The 23,979-nt window shown below is 40.8% G+C and overlaps 1 protein-coding gene across 2 annotated transcripts in view; it reads left to right on the top strand.

Annotated features, from left to right (window-relative positions):
* The first annotated feature begins 10,775 nt into the window (after positions 1-10,775).
* The window catches only part of cntn2 (contactin 2), a 65,122-nt gene continuing 51,918 nt past the window's right edge, over positions 10,776-23,979 (top strand). The window contains exon 1 of one of the 2 annotated variants that reach the window (XM_056437168.1): positions 10,776-10,976. The gene's annotated coding sequence lies outside the window, so the exon portion shown is untranslated. The remainder of the gene's footprint in view (positions 10,977-23,979) is intronic. The other variant, XM_056437167.1, reaches the window with a different exon arrangement.

The following is a 23,979-nucleotide window of genomic DNA, read 5'->3' on the forward strand; positions in this document are numbered from 1 at the left end:
GATTGCCCATCATGGATGACAGCGCTGGCCCTGAGCGACAAGAGCCTCTCACGTTTCTTAGGAGGCTTTTAGCTGTCATTAACATCGGGGGGTATTGATCGTGCAGCTCCGAGCAACAGATGGACGCAGCCTCAGGAGGGTTGTAGAGTCTGGCCTTCCTGTCGTTCACCACCCAGGATGATATAATGTAAAACATGAGCAAAGCCTGACTGGGATGATCAATACAATGTGCTAATGATGGGGATTAGTTCCACCCTTGGATGTGAGAATGACTGACATGTTTTCATTATTTGGGGAAAACCTTTGACAAGCCATTGAGAAAGCATAGATGTTATGCAATGTATGTAAAGTAGTTAGGTGTTCAAGCACCAGGATCCTTGACCCTGCTGGCTCACTGGTACAGCCTCTGGAATTCCCAAAAGATGCACAGCCATCATTAATGGTATTAAGGAATATTTTGCCACACAAATAATCTTGTTACCTTGAAATCTTGATGAATTTAAGTAAATGGGGTCAAGATTTACAAACATCAAAACTATCAAAATATCTGTTTACAAACTAAGATAATTCATGCAATATAATCCATGTCCCATTCATGCTCACTACTTTCCAAACAGTATAGTACGGTTCTGTGCCAAAATCTTACCATCTAAAACACTTTAGACTCATCCTAATGAGTAGCACTCCTGTGTAAGATGTCTCAATGAAATAAGGATGTGCTTTGCTTTTTCCTTCACTATGGAGCTGAGAAAAACTATGATTTCTTCAAGAAATCTAAATAACACAAGAAGAGTAATTGAGTCATTTTGTGTGTGAAATATTCCTTTAATTATAAATTATTTTAGATCTTTCAAAAGCCAGTCAATAATTGCTGGAGGGTCTGGCATTAATGCAGCGAATGATCTGGCAGTGGCTGAAATCTGGCAACGGTCAGAAAAATCTTCTTTATTCATAAATGACATGGAATTTTTGAAAGTGTCAATCATAGTGGTTCCTCATCTGTTACACTTCCAAACCAGATAAAAACCATGTTGCATCGTATCCATCCTGAGGAGGCAGTGTCGGAGAACTATGGACAAACAGACGGGTGTTATGGCTGACCTCCAACTGGCTCAGATGATGAACATGATGACGATCGATCGCGGGACAAAGGCCCAGTTTGCTCAAATGGTGATTGGACTACCGAACCCGTTTCCCGTTTCGGACTATCTGAAGGACTCAGACTGCATGGAGGAAACAGGACTAGAAGGCATTTCAGCCAAGACGACAACCTAAAGGTTGTTGAAAGAAAAACAAGTCCAAGATCACCACGTCCACCACACCACATGTTGGATTATCTTTCCAGAAGGACGAAGCGCGAAATTTATAACATAAGAGTATGTTACTATAAAATGCATGTATTAATCAAATGATTCCCATAGCAAATGTACTAGTGTTTTAGCAAAAACACATTCAATTCAATTCAGTTTATTTGTATAGCCCAATTTCACAAATTACAAATTTGTCTCGGAGTGCTTTACAATCTGTACACATAGACATCCCTGCCCCAAAACCTTGCATCGGATCAGGAAAAACTCCCAAATAACCCTTCAGGGGGAAAAAAAGGGAAGAAACCTTCAGGAGAGCAACAGAGGAGGATCCCTCTCTAGGATGGACAGGTGCAATAGATGTAATGTGTACAGAAGGACAGATTTAGAGTTAAAATACATTCAATGAATGTGACAGAGTGTATGAATAGTTCATAGGAGGCATATTCCACGATGGAGACCTCCACGATCCATCAGGCAGATGGAGGTAGAGAGGAGGAGTGGGCGGAGACTCAACATGCGGACAGGCGGAGACTCACATGTTGAATTGAGGTGTATTATAAACTGTGCATCTAATAAGTACAGGTATAGGGTTAAATAATTAGCAGGAACTACAATGTGTGATGAATCAGTTAAATGCATGTTTGTCTGCAAGAACAGGTTCACTTCATGCCAGAATGGTGGTCGCTTGGCGGGCAAGGACCATAAGGAAGTTTTTCCTGTAACAGCAACCTATGGGTTTTTTCGTCCTTATATGAAAAGTGAACCTTTAATATTGCATGAGGTATTTGAAATCAGGTTATTAAATTAAAATGTTATGTATTCTTATATAATCAAGCATATATAATTTACATAACCACTCAGTCATGGATTCTGTATAGAGTGTATAACCACTACGTTGTTATCATGCTGTAAGAGATCAATACTTTGGGTTACATGTCCTATCAGACCAATGTTATATGAAATTAGGATGGGGGTCCAGAGACTCCCAGAGGGGGGATATGTTGGGGGAAATCATATACAGGACTGTCTCAGAAAATTAGAATATTGTGATGAAGTTCTTTATTTTCTGTAATGCAATTCAAAAAACAAAAATGTCATGCATTCTGGATTCATTACAAATCAACTGAAATATTGCAAGCCTTTTTATTCTTTTAATATTGATTATAAATCCTATCTCATAAAATTTTAAGATCAGGAAACCCTTGCAGGTGTTTGATTAATTAGACAATTCAAGTGATTTGTTTAATACCCTACTAGTATACTTTCATGATATTCTAATAGCTGTAAGCCATAATCAGCAATATTTAAAAAAATAAAAGGCTTGCAATATTTCAGTTGATTTGTAATGCATGACATTTTTGTTTTTTGAATTGCATTACAGAAAATAAAGAACTTCATCACAATATTCTAATTTTCTGAGACAGTCCTGTAACCTTGGTTGAACTCCTTAGAGTTAGCCAGCATAAATAATGATGTACCTTGCTATGACACTCGGTTATCTAACAGATGTTCTCCTGAATGCGGACTACGATCCCTGGTTATCTAGTGCGGTTGGGTCACTGTCACCTTGATCTAACCAGAGTAAATCATGTGCCCGGCTCTTCAAATAATTGATGTGATTGGTTAAAAGGTCTGATGGGAGGGTTACATTTACACTACAAATATGTGCTAAATATTCTAGAAAGATGGACTTGTTCACTTGTTGGATGTTGCCTTGTGCTCATTAGTACAGTCCCGCTGGATTGCTACATAAAATCGTTGTCTCTCTGCTCTTCATTTTTGCCACAACAGTACACGTTAATCAAGTTAAATCAGTCACAAGTCCTTGTTTGCTAAATGAATGGTGAACTACCATGATTTTGTTCTGGTAACAAACATTTGATGAGAATCTCAGTTCCCTGAAGTGCTTTTTTGGGTTGCTGTTTTCCTTTTTCACTACTGAGCATTATTACCATGTTATGACACAAACCAAACTGTCAAAAGTTTTTTGATTTCCTTGTTCTCTATAAGCGTCATAATGGACTGCTGCCTCAATTCTATACCCCGATTGAAAAAAACCAACTTCTAGTTCAATCACAAACATCATGATACCTAGACCTTTGATGACTCATCATCAAGATGAAATGGACACGGTTAATGTGTGTGAGACGAAATAAATGAATCACTCATGCAGCACGCCTTCTAAAAGGTGGACAGTAAATATAAAACAAAACATGGCCCCTCAAACATTACGTAGTTTACTCGACCATGGAAAGCAGAATGTTCTTACTTCTGTTTAGGTCCAACAAAAACTGATCAAACTAGAATGGGCACTTATCAAGATTGGGCATTGAATTATGAATTTTGGCATTAGTTGCATGCCAATTGGACAAAATGTATGGTAAAAAGAGTTTGACCTTTCCATGACCTTGACCTTGACCTTTGACCCGATTGATCCCAAAATCTAATCAAATGGTCCCCGGATAATAACCAATCATCCCACCAAATTTCATGCGATTCAAGAACATTTTGACCTGTTCATGACCTTTGACCTTGACTTTGACCGATCGATCCCAAAATCTAGTCAACTGGTCCCCGGATAATAAACAATCATCCCACCCAATTTCATATTCGGTTCAATACTTTTTGAGTTCTGCGAAAGATTTTGACCTGTTCATGACCTTTGACCTTTGACCCGATCGATCCCAAAATCTAATCAACTGGTCCCTGGATAATAAATTTTGACCTGTTCATGACCTTTGACCTTTGACCCGATTGATCCCAAAATCTAATCAACTGGTCCCCGGATAATAAACAATCATCCCACCAAATTTCATGCGATTCAATATTTTGAGATTTATAAATAAATAAATAAATAAATACACGGCGATCAAAACATAACCTTCCGGCATTTTCAATGCGAAGGTAACTACAAGTCACGCCGAGGAGCCTTCGAGTCTGTGTTTCATTACATAGAATTGAAGACACCATTAGTAGCCTGAAACAGACTCCTGGAAACAAACTGTTTACCGAATCACCACTACATCAGCATCATCAGGTTAATTAGAGACATATTCTAAAGCCCTATAAATAAAAGCACTATATAAATGCAGTCCATTCTGTAACGACTCAATGAATTCCAACTTATTTCCAGGAGTTCAGACATGTTCACCAGGAAACCAGCCTCTTCCACTACATCTTATACATAATAAATTGGCAGGAGGCATCTACGGAGGCAGGAGACTGGCCCTCCAGGCAGGAGGCCTCTCGAAGGAGGCCGGACCAATGAGGCAATGGCCTTGAGGCAGGCCTTGGACCAGGGCAAACCTGATTCAGCCCCAACTATATGCGCTATCGAAGAGGAAAGTATTCAACTGTACATGGAAGCTGGTTCCATAAAAGTGGAGCGCGATAACTGAAGACTCTGGCTCCCATCCCATCATAACTTACTCTCAATGTAAGAATGTAATGTTTTAGAAAGGTATATCTCCTTCGAACCTCTCCAACAACTATTCACCGCTTGTTCAAGAGATTTGACAAAAGTCAAACCAAGTATGAAATAAGTAACCTTGAAGTTTGAGTGACAAAGAGAACTTTCAATCAAGAGGTCGTCTCAATAATTCATCCATGGTGTTGCCAACAATGAGCCAAACCAGAAGAAACCTGGGATTTGATTTCCTGACTTTTTAATGTTTTAATTTTATTTGTTAACAATATTTTAAACTTAATTTGGGAACAATTTATAAAAGGTAGTTTAACTTGAATTAAAAATACTTAAAGGCCCAATGTGTAGGATGTATCCCTTCGCTCACCCCTCCCTTTTTGAAGGATGTCGGAGAACTATGTTGGCCTATAGGTAACATGTGATAGCCCCACTGTAGCCAGTGTTTGATTTGTCCATTATGGGCTACTTTAGAAACATGGCAGTGTAATTCTTATTCCATATATTTGAAAAGATCACCCTAAATCCTACACACTGGAGTAAAGGACACTTTAGGTGCATTGCATCTCTGTCTACTGACACACAAGGAAACACGTCTTCAAACGTCATTTCATTGTGAACACTTGATACATTAGTCACTGTGGTATTTAATTAGGCGACATATATTCAGTGGTCGGAAGACTAGAAAAAGCGCTTTACAAATTCAGTCCATTTACCATACTCAATTAATTTACTCTTGCTGCACATAACTCTTTGTAAACTTAATTTCACAAAATCTGACTCCACACACACATACACACACACACACACACACACACACACACACACACACACACACAGCCACTCTGGGGAAGATGACATGTGGCAGCTGGTGGATGGTTTGTGTGCATGCAGAGCCCAAATGAAAATGAATAGGACGGTGGGGAGCACAGGGCAGAGAGTGGAGTGGTGTGTGGTGGGTGTGTGGTGGTGGTGGTGTGGGGGGCTGAAACACAGAAAAGAGGTGACGGGGGGAGCTGGTGAGTATGTCTGGGGTAGCCAAAGGAGGGGCAGTGAGGGGGGTTGTAATTACTCCGTTCTCACATTTAGTCAACATTTTTTAGTAATCATTTTATTTTAGTGATCATTTCGGAGCATGAAGTGGACAGTATGAGCCACAGTTTGAAAACAAGTCTCTTTTAAAATGTATTAAATTACGGCTGACATTTAGTGTATTTAACAGTTTATAATCTGACATCTTAACATGTTTAGTGCATGTTAACGTATTATATTGTGATATGGTTTCACACCAGTGCTGATTGATGCTTTCATGCTATTGGTGGACACCATGAGGCATACCAAAGCTCATCTGTGGCCATGTGGTGACTTTAGACGATAGAGACGTGCATTTCTAAATGCATGTCTGTACCCAACATTGAGGTCGTTGAGTTGCTGCAGTGTAGCCAATGGTGGAGATTATATGAACTCACACAGCTATTCTTGTACTGAGATACTGTATGAGTTATAAAAAGAGTCTGAATAATTAAAGATGGTTTTGATAGAAGGTGCACATTAAACATGGAGAGCAGAAGAGATCACTGAAGTGCCGAGTTGAATGGCGATCGGAGAATAGTTAGTGATTAAAGAGTAATTTAGTGAAGAGTTTTAGTATCGGTCAGCCCTAAGACATTTAAGCCTTAAGTTTGGGATTTTTTTTGAATGCCGTGAAAAAGAAGGTGGTCTGAGGTCAAACTCTGGACGAGACCAGTGAAAGCAGCAGAGCAGGATGAGGAGGTAAAGTGTCAAGGTAAGTTAATTTATATGGCACATTCCAGCAACTAGGCAATTTAAAGGGCTTTACATAAGAGCAACAAATACACATTATAAAAGGACATTTAAGTACAATTATAGTGTCAGTCATCAGACCCCAGAGAATATAAAAATGAAAGCTATCATTAGAAATTAGAAAAATAAAAAGTAGATGGCGATGGCAATCAACTTAATTAAAGGCAAACAGACAGAAAAGTTTCCAGCCTTCATTTGCTTTAAAAGAAGTGAGAGTTCTGGGAGTTTGTTTGAGATATATGGTTCATATAAACTGAACGCTGCTCCTCCACACTTAGTTCTGATCTGTCCCAGACCACCTGAAACGTCAGGCTGGTATTCTTAAAGTGATATAGGCTGACTTGATAATTCTCTGTTAAATATCAGGTCTGAGTCCATGATTACAACGCTAGATTTCTGGATTGTTTTTTGGTTTGAAGCATGCCGACTGAAGCTCTGCGCTGACTTTTAAACGTTTCTTCTTGGCTCAAAAAACAACTACCTGGGTTTTATCTTTGTTTAATTGAAGACATTTGTGGACACAGTAGAAGTCCTCATCCACGCAGTTTAGTTGGTTATGTTTTTGATGAGCCTCGCCGTATGTTGTAACCCTAACCTCATGGGAGGACGCCTGAGAGAAAAGAGTCCATTCAATAAGCAACATTTAAAAAAAATCAAGGCAGCAGGATTTCCAATGTTGTATATTGTCCTCCAGAGTTTAATGGTTGATGGGATAACATTGCATCAGAGCATTTCAATTGATTTTAGAGGTACACAGGGACAACACATTTCAAGGTTCTGATTTGGAGGCTCTGGCTGCTGGTCTGATATTCAGAATTATGTCCACTAGACATGAAGTGTCTGTGTGTGTGTTTGTGTTTGTGTGTGTGTGGCTTCAGATCCTCAAGGTGTTTTGAAAGTTGAGACCTGGACAATCAGTTAATCTGAGAGCAAAGAGGCACAGAGGGAATTGGTTCAGAGAAAAATAAAAATGGCACTCACATCAAATAGGAGTGTAAAAGGAAAAGTGGGCAAATAAAAGTCCCTAGAATATGGCCAAAATAAATTAATTTGAAATCCTTTTATGACAACCACTCAGGGTATTTGATGTAATCTTTTACTTCATTTAACTCAATTGCCTGTGACTTGACTAAAGCCGGAGCAGGCAGAGAGCATCTGCTGACACAACTGTGCCTCTCTGTGATGGGCTTCACAGTCCCACTCTTCAAACACACCCCCCGTGCCTATGTAACATGTACAGGAATTGTTTGAATACGACCACTGTTATTGAAGACAGACTTCAAATTAATGATAACATGTCACATGCTGAGTAAATCATTGAAATTGAGACCAAGGAGAAAGGATGTGTAGCAGGTTTAATGGGAAAACTATTCACCATTTAGGGTGGTAAGATGCTAACATGTTGCTTTCACAGGTACTTAAGTGTTGGCCACGAAGAGGTTTCACACTGTCAATAACTGCACTCCCTGAAGATATATTATACCGTTTTTGGCAAAGGAACAAAGTGCTTCCAGACAAAAAGCGTTAAGAAGAGTCTTTGGTACAATATGCTTTTGAAAGCTATATCTAGGATGTCGAGCGAAATTAAAAAAAAGAGACGCTATCTGTGCTTTTTCCTACGTTAATAATGTCTGCAAATAAGAAATCGATTCCCATGCCAGAGGAGTTATCAGAGGGAAGAAAGACCATGTGTTCTACGCCATCCACAAAAGAATGTGTGTTAAATTCTTTTCAGCTTCAATTTATGAATACCCTTTATGTCTTTTCAATGCCTCTGTGAACACTGAGACTCGCTGACTGCCTCTCTTTGCTGCTCAAACGAAGTCTGAATCAGTTTGAGCCGAGTCTTCTCAATCTGCATTCGTTACCGCTGCAGATGGCGGAGAAAGCATGCCGGCTCATTATTAACAGGCCAAACAAGAGTGTGAATTAGCCAAGTCTTCCTTGAGGCACTGTGACTTGAGTAATTACCAATCAGAAAGGACCTGCTCGCTCTGCATGCCGTCTGTTGCCTCGTGTTTTCAGAAGATGACCCCGTCTGTCTAATTGGTGGCACTTAGTGCATTGCCGGCTCTGCTCTGATGACCCTGAGGCCGAAATATGAATTTATAGAGTCGGATCCGTGCCTATTGCTTACAGAGTAATCCATTGCTTGACAGATTCCACTGCCATGCTGTTACTCTCACATAAAGTGCTTCACTGCTTTTACATTATGAATTGTGTCTCCTGTGAATGATCCGGTTTATTGTTGATGCATTATGTTCTTGTCCTCTAGCAACGATAAGGAGGCCGATCATCTTCTCAGCAGAACATTGTCAAACTTTTCTTTTCATACCACCATTCTCACCTTCATTATGAAACATGTCCTTGTTAGCCTCCTTTTAAATGTTGACTAATGAATAATCAGCTATTCCATGCCTGAGAGAATGCACCAATGACTCTTGATTAAAATCCAACACCTTACATTTGTCTATCGCATCGGAATCTCAACAATATACACTAAGTATGTATATATGCATTTATATTATTTATACTACATATTATTGCAGTGAATTCCCCAGGTTGGTATTCATTTCTCAGATTTTTTTCATTTTTTCATTTGTAAAGAGTCTTTGAAACCACTCATGTTTGTGTTGATTGTGATAAGCCCATCAAGAAAAGCTCAATTAAATTTTCAAAAAACGGTTGCACTTAAATCCCACAAGAAATTGAATCTCTGAAATGGTTATTCAAATGAAAATAATATTACTGTCACAAAGCAAAATACATGAAACTCACAACCAATTTAGGAAGCTTTTAAAACTACAAGTACTGAATATTAAGTGGAACGTTCTAGAAAAATACAAGACTATAAGAAATAAAACAGCATTTTAAAACATTTGAAAATAGACGAACATTATTATTATTACTATTCACTTTATTTATATTGTGATATTTTGATATTATGATATTTTGTAAAGGTAAAGTGGAGCATAATAATATGAAAAGAGTCTTCAGCGCAATATACTTCATTATGTTTGAGGAACATCATGTAGGGCTTTATTGGAGGGGTCTCTTTCTCCGCGCTGGTCCCTGGGGAGCCGGGGTGTGGAGGGAGGCCGGGAGCCGCACCTGCCCCCTCTGCTTCACTTCCAGGCAGCGGAAGAGCCCACAACAAAAGGAGACGCAAACTGGCGCCGTCCAACGACCGAGACGCTGCGACGTCAAGCACGCCAATGGAAGCAAGAAAAGGACCGGAAGTCATTCGATTTTGCTTTCAAAATTAAAGCATTTCATTTGAGGCTCTGCTAGAGGACTTATTAGCTAACAACCAGGTGCAAAGCCATTATGTTGTAAACATTCAGGTAAACAGCTATATTAACTATTTTTCAAGCCATTTGATAACAGAATACCTTAACAAATCATCCTATTGAGCCTACATCTTCTTTAGTGTGTAATTGTTCTCCAACCATCTTCATCATTCTGTAACTAGAACATAACTAATGTTAAGGATGACTATTTACTCTACAGCCATCTAAAAATAGGTGAAAGTTGTGTGATGTTACTATTTTTTAAAGTTACATGACATATGGGTAGGATAGGAATTTGCCATAAATAGCATTAGTCATCTTACTAACCTTATTTTAATAAACTATGCTGGAGTAGAGATCACAGAGGGACTGTTTAGCTGACAAATTAAATACATAAGGCTGGCCACTCAAAATATAACTTGATACCCTGAATAGAACATTAGGCCAACATAATAACATTGTATAGATTTGTTTGGTAATAGCATAGTTGTAGTATTTCCACAGTAATATAACGTTTGCTTAATTTCTCTCGTTGCATCAGAGAGACAAAGGGGAAATTAAGTTGAAGTTGTTTTAAAATCCTAAAAGATTCTGCTCTTTTGTGAAAACTGTTTTCGCCAGAGCACAACTATTTGATCTATGGTACAATTTGAATTTGTTTCTGAATGTTATTTTTGCAGAAAAACTTGAACATCATCAGTTTAAAATCATCACCATAATGTATACATATTGATTAATTAATGTAGCAACTGAGGATAGTTGTGTTGAAATTATTTCACCGTAAACGTTTATTTTGTCATTTGGATACCGGAAGTACATTTGCTGAATGTTCGCGGGCTTGACACTAGTAAAAGGAGACCAGAAGGTGATCGAAAGAAAGCAGGGATGCGCAGGAGAGGAAGAAATTAGAGAGAGAGAGCGAGAGTGAAAGAGAGAGAGAGAGAGGAGCTGGCTCGTCCTTGAATGCGGAGAGAGGGAGAGTTACAGTAACCGAGCTGTGCTTCTGACATCTGAAACACGGTGCTGGTTCCACCACCGACGTCGCGCGCAGCATCACCCAGCCTCCTGCGCAGCATCCGCGGCTCCGCATCCGCAGCTGCCCGCGGAGGCGACTATCCGCATCATAGGTAGGTAAACAAACCCGCACCTGTCCCCAGACCCAGTTATCTGTTGCCTCGTGTGGTTTTGTCTCATTCAGCGCACCTTGTGGCGCAACATGCGCTGAAAGCACAACGGAAGATGCGTTTAGTTTTTTCCGGGATGTTGTTGATTGCGGTTTCCCCCGAGAGCTTCAATAGGAACGGGGGTCCCGTTTATTCGTATCTTTTTGACGCAATAGCACAAGTGTCTTTTGCCTATGAGTTAGTTACAACACCCTGTTCCCCACGTAGCGCCAAACTTCATGTTCAAGCTGGCAGGTGAATGCAGCCCGTAGCCTACGTGCTACACCTCCAAACACCTGCGAGGACCGTTGGCGAAGCGAGCCCGCTAAAACAGGTCCCATTTAATTCAGGTGAACTTCAACCGTGGAGGTATTTGAGCGCTCTATGCGGGGGCGTCGGTCGTTTTACGGGAGGGGTTCGGGCTCCGGTTCGGGCTCCGGTTCGGGCTGAAGACGTGGAACCACGCAGGGTTAAGTCATGCTTCTACACCTGTGTTTTTCGGCCAAAGCTAAATTCTATATACTTGACAGGAGCCATTATGTTTTGAAGCTCCTATGCATGCTGGGAGCATTTCGTATAATACTGTTGAGTCTGGAAAAGGGGGTTTGTCGCCATGCAGACTCATGTCGTTACACAGTTTGTGCTGAGGCTTCTTTTGGCGGACTGAAGCAGGTCCAGCTGTGCTTTCCAAAAAGGGGGGCAATAATCCTGCACTGGAGCACCCACCATGTCACACATGACTAATGATCAGTTCCCCTCATTTAATGCAATATGGAGGCGAGGAACTCGTGGATGGGGGATGAGGTGACCAGCTGGTGATAACCTGTGCTTCTATGCAAATAGGCCTATAGATATATTTCATGAATGATCCAAGTTACAACATGTCCTTAAAATCAGAGAGTGTGCTTCCCAGTAACAGTTAAACACAAGTTTTTTTTCCCCCGACATGATTTTGAATACTAAACACATCTGTGCTAAGAGAGACATTTATTCTGGGAATGTCACCACAGACACTCACTTCGTAATACTGCAAATATGTAAATATTGAGATACTCATCATCACGTCACTCTTTAAAGGGATATTTCAAGTGTTGTTGAGAAGTGAGGCTGTTTGAGTACTTCGCCACAGTCCCTGTATTACTACAGAAGATGTAGTTTGGAGAAATAGACAGGAGCAGCAGTACAGGAGCAAAGAACATATCTATATCAGTTTAATTGTACACTATATTTTAGAATATTTTGAGTCTGATGGCTTTGAAGAGAGCGTAGAAAAGTGCTTCATGTCCCCGTCGGGGAATAGCTCTCTGAGACATGGTTTAGTGGTGAACGTATTCTAAATGTAGCCTCATGCTAACTGCACATTTAAACATACTTTTTAAGCTTTAAACTAAATGTCATGACTGTACTGCGACTGGTGTTAAAATGCACATTTCTTAAAACATTTGAAAAAAATTGTATTTCATGGTCGTAGATAAAAATGCTCTGCATCTAATGTCATAAAGCAGCCAATTTTGAGAGTGGACCGTCGAGAAAGGAATCTACGTCATGAAAAAAAAGAATATTAAGCATAGACTGTATATAAGAAGTGGACGTAGTCATACTGCCGTCATCCATTGGTTCGTGGACAGGTTTTAAAGGGCCGTATACGTGTCTGGTAGCGGCAGCAACTTGTCAATCACAGTAAGCCCCGCCCTAAAGCATACCCTGCTTTATGGTCTATTTGACTATAACTGCACCATCATTTATCAAATGAATATCATACTGTATTGAAGAAGACTTGAAACTAGAGATTGAGACCATAAACTCATGTTTACAATGTTTAACTGATGGAATAAATCAAGAGAGAAGTAGAGTCATTTTTTATTAGACTTCCATACCACTGAACTTCATTTTGCAACAGGACTAGTCGCCCCCTGCTGGTCATTAAAGATAATGCAGGTTTAAAGACCCTTCTGCACTACCTTTACTCAGAAGACCCCGACTTTGCCGCCTGATGCTAACGCCCTCTAATCAATCCCCCTCGTCTCCTCTCCACACAGCGTGTATCGCTTTTACTATTTTTAGTTACCGTTGTGTAGCATCACAATCGTGGCTGGCTAGTTAGCTAGCGATAGCTTTCTAATCCCACCATTTAATCATACTAACATTACCACCATGTTATTACGATTATATTAGGCCCATGTTATCATGCTGGTGTTACCACCATGTTATTCAATTTAAGACTAAATGGAGTGAAAATCTTGAATAGCCTCAGTCTTATAAATAATGTTTGGAGCTCTGACAGATGAAACGGTTTGAGTTTGAGGACCCATCCCATCTTGTTCAGTAATCACATAGTGTTTTGGCCCTGTTGATATAGTAATGGAGGTTGAGCACTGTTTTTCCTTCTACTTTTAGTGCACTTCAAATAGACCATAATAATAATCATAAAATATAATAATTGCATAGCTATATTGGGTCACTATTGGGAAAACCTTAGGAAAACAATGTTTTTTCTCGCGACTTGTTTTTGAGAGTCGAGTCTGGTGTGATCGAGCCCTTACTCTGGTTTACTGTAGTAATATATTTGTGTAAATATTTTGGAATTTGATCACTGACCAGGAAGACACATTTAACTTTAATCACTTTAAAATAATCACATTACCACAGTATCACAGTCTTCAGTCTCACTTTCTGTACAGCATCAAATGATTCATAATTCAGGTTTCAGTGAAAAGTATAAGTGAGACGCAACATACAAATTCTGCACCAGCTGATTGTCAGATTCTCAAAAACAAAAGTCAGTGCTTGTGAAACACTACTAAAATAAAGCAACGCTGGGGAAAACACGTCAAGAGATGTTATTAGCTTGGAGCTGTAATTAAGGGTTTTGCAGAGCGTAATAGTTTAATACTATGTCATAATATTGTGTAGATAAGGCTGTACTCAAGTAATAATGAGGCTGTAGGATGTCAAGCTGGAGGTATGAAAGGTGAGAGTCTCTGCCTAAATTTAAACAGATACAATAAGGTGACTAATTATCAGGTGTACTTGTGACCCTTCTTAATGGAGGAAAAAAAAAATAGAAACAACATTAGCTGCATTCGCAAGATTGCACTTCAAGAAGCCAGAAGGCAAGTCAATTAAATTTAATTAAATGTATCACTTATTGGATGCGCTTAAAACTGGACAGGCGTCGACCAGTATGTGACGCCAATAGACAAGGACAAAGGAAACATGGTGTGAAGTTAACTGAAAAGACTTTGCATAAAAGCTCAGCTGGGAAGGTTGCAGGGAGCTAGGAAAGGGAAGCCATGCTAAATAATGCTAAGTTAAGAAACATGATGCAGCAAAAGAGATAAAAGCCGAGGTACAATGTGTTCTCGATGTTTTTTGTCGTGAGAAAAAAAGGTTTCCACGGTTCTTTGATGGGATGTTACCTGGTGATGAAAAGGTAAGGCGCGCTTCAAAGAAAAAAATATGTTTAAAAATGATGATATTATTTGTGATGTGAAAGATAAGGTCCCATTTTCTGAACATTATGCCTTTAATGATGATGATGGTATTAAGCCAGAGGACAGAGTCTCTCAAATGTTGCTCCCAAATGCACATGCAGAAAAAGTGCATGCAGTGGTACATCTAGCACCGTGTTCTCTGGCGGAATCAAAGCAGAGGCAGACAGGGCTGTGCTGCTTGCTCGTATAGCAGCTTTAAAGAAAAAGCATATTTCAGAGGAACAAGAGCAAATGCTGAGAAGGTGAAGGGAGCAACTTGAGCTGGAAGCTATGGTAACTGCGTCTGCTGCTAAAGTAAGAGTTCTCCAGGCCTTTGACTGTTTCCCCAAAGCATCATCAAATGCAACAAACTCCTACCCGGTAAATTACTAAAGAAAGGCAGCTACTTCAAACAGACCCGATACAATGGCAGGGGATTTCATACAGTAAATCTGTAACGGCAAAGGTCAGCAGAGATGATTGTTTATAATACTTGGAACAGTTGACTCGAGGGCAGCCAAGGGACTGGTGCGGAGCTGCCAGCATGCAGCTCCCGATCATGGCGAGGCTCAAGCAAAATACCTGCTGCCAGAACACATTGGCAGTGAGTGGAACATGTAGAAAGTGCTTTTGAAAATCAGACTACAACATTCCCGTAATATAAAAAGCTGTCTCTTTTCAATAACAACATCTGTGTGATGCCATCAACATTACAAACCACAACATGAATCCCGCTGCAGTGAAACAAGTGTGCTGAAAGCTACAAAAATAGTGTTTTCACACAGCAGCTGGAAGACACAGCACTTCCTGAAGGCATTGACACAACATTAATTAGCCTCGAGTTAAGTTACTTTTCCCACCCAAAGCTCTTCTACTTTAACGTGGGTTTAGGTGAACAAGGTTAATGGCAGCTTAAAAAAAAAAATACATTTCATTTAGCTGACACTTTTCTCAAAATTGACTTACAATCATGGTACATTCATAGACTATAGACACAGCTACAGGGAGCAATTCTAGGGTTGGGATTGAACCACCAACCCCCTGATTGAAAGGCATACCTGCTCGCCACTGGCCCAGAGTTACCCAGTCAGCTCTTTTCCAGCCCAAAAGTGTTGAGTCAAAGAAGCTAATATTGGTAGCGTAAGCAACAAGCTAATTAGACTGACGAGTGCGACGTATGTAAGCTCCGCCCTCAGGAGGGAAACAAGCATGGCGGACAGTAAATGACAGCAAAACGCTGTAAAGACACTGACCTGAAATGATGCCAAACAACATGCTAAGTTCTGTCACTGCATTGATGAATGCTTCTGGCATGTAACATGTTGAGGGCCGGGCACAGTAAGTAATGATAAGCCATCAAAGGCAAAGAAGAAGCAGAAGTTGCACTCTGATATTTGGCTAGACGACTCAGCGGTGCTACGTGAGCCCGTCAGTTCATTCATTATTAAGGAGCCTGCCTATGCAGCCCCTCAGTGGCTTTAAGTCTAGGTCATGGCGACACAAGGGATGGTTTAGATCCTTGTTATTGAGATAAATACCAAGCGCTCACTGACTGTCCGGAATGTGAAAAAAAACACACCTGTATTCCACCTCCTCCACAGCCAGATCCATTAGTTTCATCGACGACGAGTTGTTCTGCGCAAAGACTGGGAGCAGGGTGAAACTCCTAGCTTAGCCCTCCAGAGCCGTCTCATTTGCCTGTTTATTGTTCAGTGTATTAAAACATCTTAAAGTCTGAACATAATCTCCCTGTTGATGAGTAGTCCTCGCTCTGTTGAGGGAAACGGCCCCGGCTGGTTTCTCTATATTTCTTTTCAGCAGGTGTTTACAGGAACATCGTGTAGTCAGACCGGTGCTCATCGGCATCTCGTCATGCGTCATTAGCTGCTGTGATTAGCTGGCGACTAGAATCCGATGTTTGGTCAGATGGTGGAAACATTATGTCGGCATCTGCAAACAGAGTTATGTCATTGTACCAAACGGTGCTCACCCCGGTAACACTCGACTTACCTCCTATGACGGAACCCATTTGGGAAGATCATAATCTACTTAGGTTCTGATTTATTGAGATCATGGCCAATATCAGGTATTAGCCACAACTACTTCTAATGTTTTTTTTGACTTCTTCAAGAGGCACAAATATGCCTTCCTCAATTAATGCAGTGTGGTCTAAAAGAGCACCAGAGGATGTAGGTGGCAGACTTTTTCAATGATCTTTTAGAATGTGTATGTATCGGCTCATGATCACTTTCGAACATCATCACAAGACAAACATTTGGATAAGGATCCCCTCAATGTATTTATTCAAGAGTTGTGACCGAGATGTGAACTGAGGAGTCTTACGGTCGAAAAATATTCTTGTCTGCTGCTCTCTGGTGGACAAACTATGGAATAGCGACATTATCTCTATATTTCAATGAGCAGATTTTCATATTCATAGTGAATGCAGATACAGTACTTGAAGTAAAGTGGAAGGTTTTGAACTCCAGCTACGAAATTTCACATAATTTTAGACCATTATTATAATTATTATTACTGAAAAGCTTTAAGAAAAAAAATTCATTGTTCACAAATAATAAAAAAAGTAATGACTTACAGAACTGAGCTTTTAGTTAAATTTGATATAATTTAGGACATGAACATTTTATCGTTACATTACAGCACCTTCTGTCTCACCCTCTGTCTCACCCTCTGTCTCACCCCCGTACCAGCTGCTGTGCGTCGGCTGTCCAGATTTTTTTATGGAGCGTGGCACAAAGAACGTTCGGGCTGTGGTGTATTATTTTTAATTAATTATGAATCGGTTATCTAGAGATGGTGACGAAGTCTCAGGACTAACCAAGATAGTCAAGTTTTGAGCTTCTTTTATTCCCTCATCGCATCAATACAGTCGCCACGGCTGCATCAAGACGACCAGTTCAATAGACCAGACTCTCCAGTTCATATGTGACACGCCTTGAGTCGGAGGTGGAGCAGTAGCCTTCGCTCAGACCCCCCTTTCCCTCCCTCATAGAAGATCCCTGTCAGCGTGCCCAGCATGCTGTGCAGCTCTTTGTGCTCTCTTATGGGGTGAGACCAGAGAGGTCAGCCCATCTCAAGAGAGGTTTGAGCAGCAGCGCCCCGCCATGACTGATGAACCTCTGCGGCGCTCCGAAGCGTTGGATAGATGTGTAGATATGGAGCTGGTTAGACGGAGAATGCTTTGTTCTGCTCAAACAAAGCCTCCTGATTGCTGATCTGAGAGAACATCTGCACGGGAAGTGTCAACTGCTGACTGAAATTCCACTGTCAAATACCACTTTTCTTTCTTTTTTCTTTTTTGTATTTGTCATTTATGCTTGTGGCTGGGTTTTCAGTGCCTAATATGTGGTTTATTGGTGTTTTGAGGTAATCGTAGGAATTAGGAAGTAAACACACTTTTCAGTGGTAATCTATTGCATCGGGGGGGGGGGGGGGGGCTGTTGGTCAGTGGTTAGCAGCTCTGCCTTTCTATCGGTGGGTCGGCAGTTAATTCCCCGCCCTGGTCGATGTGTCCTTGATCAAGACACTTAACCCTGAATTGCTGTGTGATTATACTAGGTGTGTCCACGTTGTATGAAATGTAACATGTAAAGTGTCTTTGAGTATCTTAAAAAGAGCTATATACATTAAATGTATTATTATTTCATGTAAGTAATGAGGAATTGAGACGTGAGTCTGCTCTCCTGCACAGCTCAGTGTAGAGCAACACTGTCGCCCACTTTTCTGCAACAACACAGTTGTCAGTTGGTAGTGCTTTTACATTCATCTTAAAATATGTAGTTTTGAAGAGACATTTGTTGGCATATCCAACTTCTTCATTTTGAAGTTCTTGGTCTTACATGTCTCTGTTTGCACAAAACAAAGTGTTTACATTCTGCCACTCTTACATGCATTCTGAATTATTCATATATTCTATAATTTAGTAGGGCCAGTATAACCCACGATGACATTAAACTGTTGTTTTTTTGTATAGTTCTATTTACTCCAGACTGGAGAATAAGCTAGCCTAAACCTTTAAAAAAAGGCCCATTTATGCAAAAAAAGAAGAAGCTTGATATTCAATGAGAACATATATGAACACTTTGTCTTGCAGATGTGTGTGTTTCTCAGTCAGGGATGACTTGCTGGAAGCCGGCTGGTGGCTGGGAGGTGTTGAGGCTGGAGATAGAAGCCTTCCAACACTCTGAGTCCAAATTAAAAGTCAGTGAAGCGCTGTGCAGGGGAATATGCTGCCGACTGCTAATAGCAGGACAGCAGCAGGAGCCAGTGCACTGATAATGTTAGGTAAGCCAGCCACTGACAATACTGGGCTTAAGTAGTACCATCCTGCCCACCGTATATAACCAGAGGTTAAAGGTTAGTCTACCCTGCTACTCCAAATCTTCTTCTGTTTGGAGATGTCTGGCTACACTGTTGTTGTGGAATGCTGCTGAGGTTTGATGTGTTGCACTTGACCTGGCCGGCGGACAATGGCAACACGATGTAACTTTTTCGCTTCAGTAAATTACATCTGAATTTGGAAGCTTTGAAAGTCTTCCAAAACAACACAATAGAAAATGTTTTCTGATGTTTTTTAGAGATTATTCATACCGAGGTGAGTAGCCCACTGAACAGGAAAATAAACTCGTCCATTCTCTCTGGTGGACATAACGGCAACACTTTTTCACCAATATTAACATATCTGGATTTTAAAAAATCTGATAATCGTGTTGGCCAGGCTGATGTATTGATGAGGCTTTATTCTGGATTTCAGGTTCAACTTTATGAGCTCGGAACGGTCTAAAAATGAGTGACATTTTACATGTATATAATCTGTATTGATCATTGTAATATACCATAAACTCAAGGTTGCCAAGTGTTCACAAAATTCAAAGCATGGTTTAAGAATCCTGGCACATAAAATGCTGGTGTTGTGTTACCCACAGGGTAAGGATAATATAAGTGTAGGTGTGGAATAAGATCAGTCCTGGGGGAGAAAAAATAATTTAAACGTCCAATTTGATCCATTTCAGTCCTTTCGCTGAAGTCGGAGCAGCACAGATAGTCTGTGATTCTGCATCTCTCTGTTCACAGTAGGTTACTTATACTTCATATATTCTTTTAGGCTTAGTACGTAATATCTCTCTAGCATCACATGGCCTATCTTTCATTCCCCTGCTGCTGATCAAAGAGACATCGCCTCTGACTCTTCTGTGGCTTCTGGCTTCCCCCAATCCAACTACATGCTATCTGTTGGTGTAAGAGTGACATAGTATCTGTTCTGTGAAGCAATACTTTTTCAGCAACCTTTGTAACTAGATCGATGAGAGATGAGCCATTGACACCCGACTACATAACCACACATCTTATAAAAGTGTTTATACGACAAAGGCTGAATCTGGAACATCTGGCCTTATTGAGAACCGTCTGAAGTGTTTCTACCACTCAGATTATTAAATAGTACAGCTCTGAAAGTTAGCACCAAATAATTGTTCAGATCCTCAGTTTAAAAAATAAAAACCCCACTCTACTCTGCCTGCTGTTTAGTCTGGAATCATTTTAGCTGAAATATTCGTGACAAACACATTGTGCAATATCAAGGTTGACAAAAAAGACTGAGGTCATGTCTATGTATCCTACTATATATAAGTTGATAATGTAAAAATTATCAAGGTCATGTCTATATATCTAAAGATTAGTCGATAACGTAAACACAATCAAGGCCATGTCCATATATATCGTACGACAATTCGATAATGTGAAAATGATCAATGCCATGTTCATATGTCAAACACGTAAAACATCAAGGTCATGTCCATATAATGTACAATAGTTGCTAACGTAAACATGATAATGTCGATATATAGTACGTCAAGTTGATCATGTAAACATAATTACGGTCATGTCCATATATCGTGCAAAATGTAAGAACTATCAAGGTCATCATGGCCATATATCGAATATAAGTCAATAACGTAAAAAAATATCGAGGTCAGGTCCATATATCGCTTGATGAGTCGATATGGTAATTATTGCGACTCTATAAATAGTGACTGTTATTTCTGCACAGCTTGGCAGAAGTCAGTGGCTCTCATTGAAGTGACTCCATGGGTATTTACAAGCGGAGCTATGCAAGCCTGAAACCCAACCCTCAGAATGCTGAATATGGTGGGAATCAAAGTTTCTTGGGGATTTTTGCTTGAATCCTTTCTTCCTTGGAGAAACTTCCTCTGCAACACTTTGAGTTGCTGCCAAGTATGTATCAAATACAAAAAAACCTCAACTAACAAGTTAGAATTCTATTTCTGAATCGCTGTCAGCCGCGCATTTTAAAGTGCGCCTTTTGTTTGAAATGGACAAACATGCACCAAAAGCGTAAATGAGGCGCGCCCAAGTGCTTTTACGCCTCTGATTCGATCTTGTTTCAATTTAGGAATGACAAATGAGGACGCAGTGACCAGAGCGGTTTTCTTCAGACGCAAATTGTGTTTGGAGAAGGCGAAAAGGAATTAAAAGCAAAGTGTGATATGTATAGACGATGATATTGTATGAAAGTGATATTATTGCTTAATAATACTTCTACTACCACAACTAGACTGGTTTGAATGACAAAACATTGCCATCGTTAGATCACATCAGCTGTCATTAAGTCCGTTTGTAACTTAATGGCAGACCGAAATAAAATGTTGTTGTTGTCATGTTTGTGTGCTCTGTGCAGGAGTCCTAGGGTTGGGTACCGAAAACCGGTGCCACATCCCATGCAACCGGTGCCACACGGACCGAAACGCAACGCACATTTCGGTGCTTCCTTTCGGTGCCTGAGACGATTGAAATTGAAAAAAACAATTATTTTGAACTTCTCTGATGACTCCGCCCTGTCAGTAGGTTACGATAGCCTATCATTTAACTTTGAAAGCGGAGGCATGCACCGTGTGTGACTGTGTGAGCCCGTGCCGAGCACATCAGCGGTCAGGCTGGGCGCGATGGGGAGACCGTCACCGGTCCCCCTGAAAACGTGGAGACCGATGATGACAAGAGCAGCCTTAACTCAGAGTAGTACCGTCACGTTGATTCATAAAAGTAGGTCAATAAATAATAAATTAGCCATTATAACCATGTTTAATCTAGCTCATAGCCGAGCTAAGAGTGTGACAGTCTGATATCCGTTTTTTGTCAGTGCGGCCATGATAACGGCTTTTACAGGGAATATGGCCGAAGAGTTTTCAATGTCCTCATTGTGTTTTTTTTATTATCGGTTCAGGCACCGGTATCATTTTAAAAGTTCCGGGTTAGCACCGGTATCAGAAAAAACACAAACGATACCCATCCCTATGCAGGACTGAGTCAGCCCAGCCAAAAGTGACAGTCTGTGTCACAACTGTACAGCAGCAGGTGTTTGTGTATTCACAACAACTACAGATTGATACGTCTTCCAATGTCACATCATTAAGTTTCAAACGTATCATATCTGGTCCTCTTCATAGTTTTTAACCAGGTCCGTCATTATTTAGATGAAGAGGTCTCTGTCTGTATTACACACACACAAAATCTTGCTGGTTCTGTGATGTTGGCGTCTCAGATCTGATCCATGCAGTGTGCCATAGGAGGTCAAATGAGGCGCCTGAAAGTGTCTGAGCTTCTGTTTTTACACATTGACAGAAGTAGCTTCACTTTTAAGTAGTACACTGGGATCCAGGTATAAGCGCCTTATGTGGTTCTCTGTTTAAAACAAATCCAATTGGATGAAAATGCCCAATTATAGATGAAGCCAACCTCCTTGCCCTCTTATTCATCTTCTTTGTCAAATCTAGTTGGATTCAAACGATGAGCACAGAGACGAGTCCATCATTCGAAGTTAAACACACTGGATTTAGGATTCGGATTGTTCCGATACTTCATCCTTCAGTGTAACCCCGGATTTCACCTCCCCGTCCCTGTCTCTCTCCTCGCTCCGTCTCCATTGGCCATTGGTGTGTGCAGTGTGTGACAGATGAGCTGGGACAGACAGACCAATGTTACCGGGGCTGGTCCTCCGCTGGGACTGCAGCGGCGCCGATGCCTGACTTTAGCAGTCGCGGTGTCTGGGTCGTGGTCTCGGGAGAGCCTGGGTTTCTCCACATGGAAAGGGTGGGTGGGGCCACTTATCTATTGTAATGTTGGCTGGTTGGACACCGGGGAGTTCAGAGATAAGCAGGATAATCACTGGCAGTATCAGAAATCAATTTAAATACATTTTGGAGTTAATAGACCTTGTGTCTGGATAGTGAATGATTGGAATTCTACTAGGGCTTTAAAATGCCAGCGCAGCTCTGTGTGCATTTTGTTGCAGAAATATTCCAGGAGTTCAAAGATTTACTGAAAGCGAGTCGAAGATATCACTACGTCGATCTATAACCACAGATCCAAAACTGCCTTTATGCGAAAATAAAAATCAATATGACGGCCAAAAAGCTGCTCACGAAGGAGCTCTCTCTTTCTGTGTTCCTGTCTCTGTTTGTGTTTGTGTCCTCTCCATAAAACCCCTCTCCATTTTCCAACTAAAGACATACTTTGAACAATTCCCAGACCCACTCCAAAATTGTATTTTCATTCTTCATTCTACAGAATCAATGATACCGCCACCTGCGGTGTCATTAACGCTGCGGGTGGCACTGGTAACCCTGGCAACACGTTTGTTACTGACAGAAACCGTCATCTTGAGGCCTCCTGCTTCCAAAGCTCACTGAAGTTAGGGGCAGCTCCTCTCTGTTGATGGAAGAAAGCTGAAGCCAAAAGTGGTTTTGTCCATATGGAGAAGCGTTGAAGTACAGAAAATGCTAAATTATTATATTCAGTCTATGGTAGCAATGCTGTAATTGTTTAGTTCTTTTAATCTCTTGGGATCTCTTCATGGCCATTAAGGAAGGTTGCGATGAACTAAATGTAGTGTAAAAGTACATGGGTGTGTGAGTGTCTACCTGACCTTTGGGGCTCCAAAGAATCACTCTGATTGCCAAATGCCAGCTAAGCACATTTTCTAAATCGAGTGCTGACTGGCTCAGGGTTCGGAGAGACTCGTGCCATATCATATCTCCTGATGGAGGACTTTTTGTAGTTTAAGAAAGGTGAAAAAAAAGTTTCCTCATATGTCTAAAAGTAAGACCAAATATGTGTCACTCTGAGTGGATCACTTTTTGGACATCACTGAGATGTCAAAAAAATATATTTAAAAAAGCCCAGAAGGGCTCTCTTCAGAACTTTAATGGCCAAGCTGTCCATGCACGGCCCAGTCTGCGCTGCTGACATTATTCACAGCCTTCTCTGACCTCAGGTCAGCTGGAAGTCAGAAGAGGTGCTGGTGATTACCAAGAGGCATCACTTACATCGGAGGTCAGAGGTCACACATTTAGGTCACGCATCCGGCGGTTAAAGGCCATGACACCTCACATCTGCTAATATACACAGAATCACACACAGACTGAGTCTGTGGAGTTTGTCCTTCAGGAAGTAGACCAACAA

Source organism: Pseudoliparis swirei, chromosome 18 (assembly GCF_029220125.1).
Source record: "Pseudoliparis swirei isolate HS2019 ecotype Mariana Trench chromosome 18, NWPU_hadal_v1, whole genome shotgun sequence".
Taxonomy (NCBI): Eukaryota; Metazoa; Chordata; class Actinopteri; order Perciformes; family Liparidae; genus Pseudoliparis; species Pseudoliparis swirei.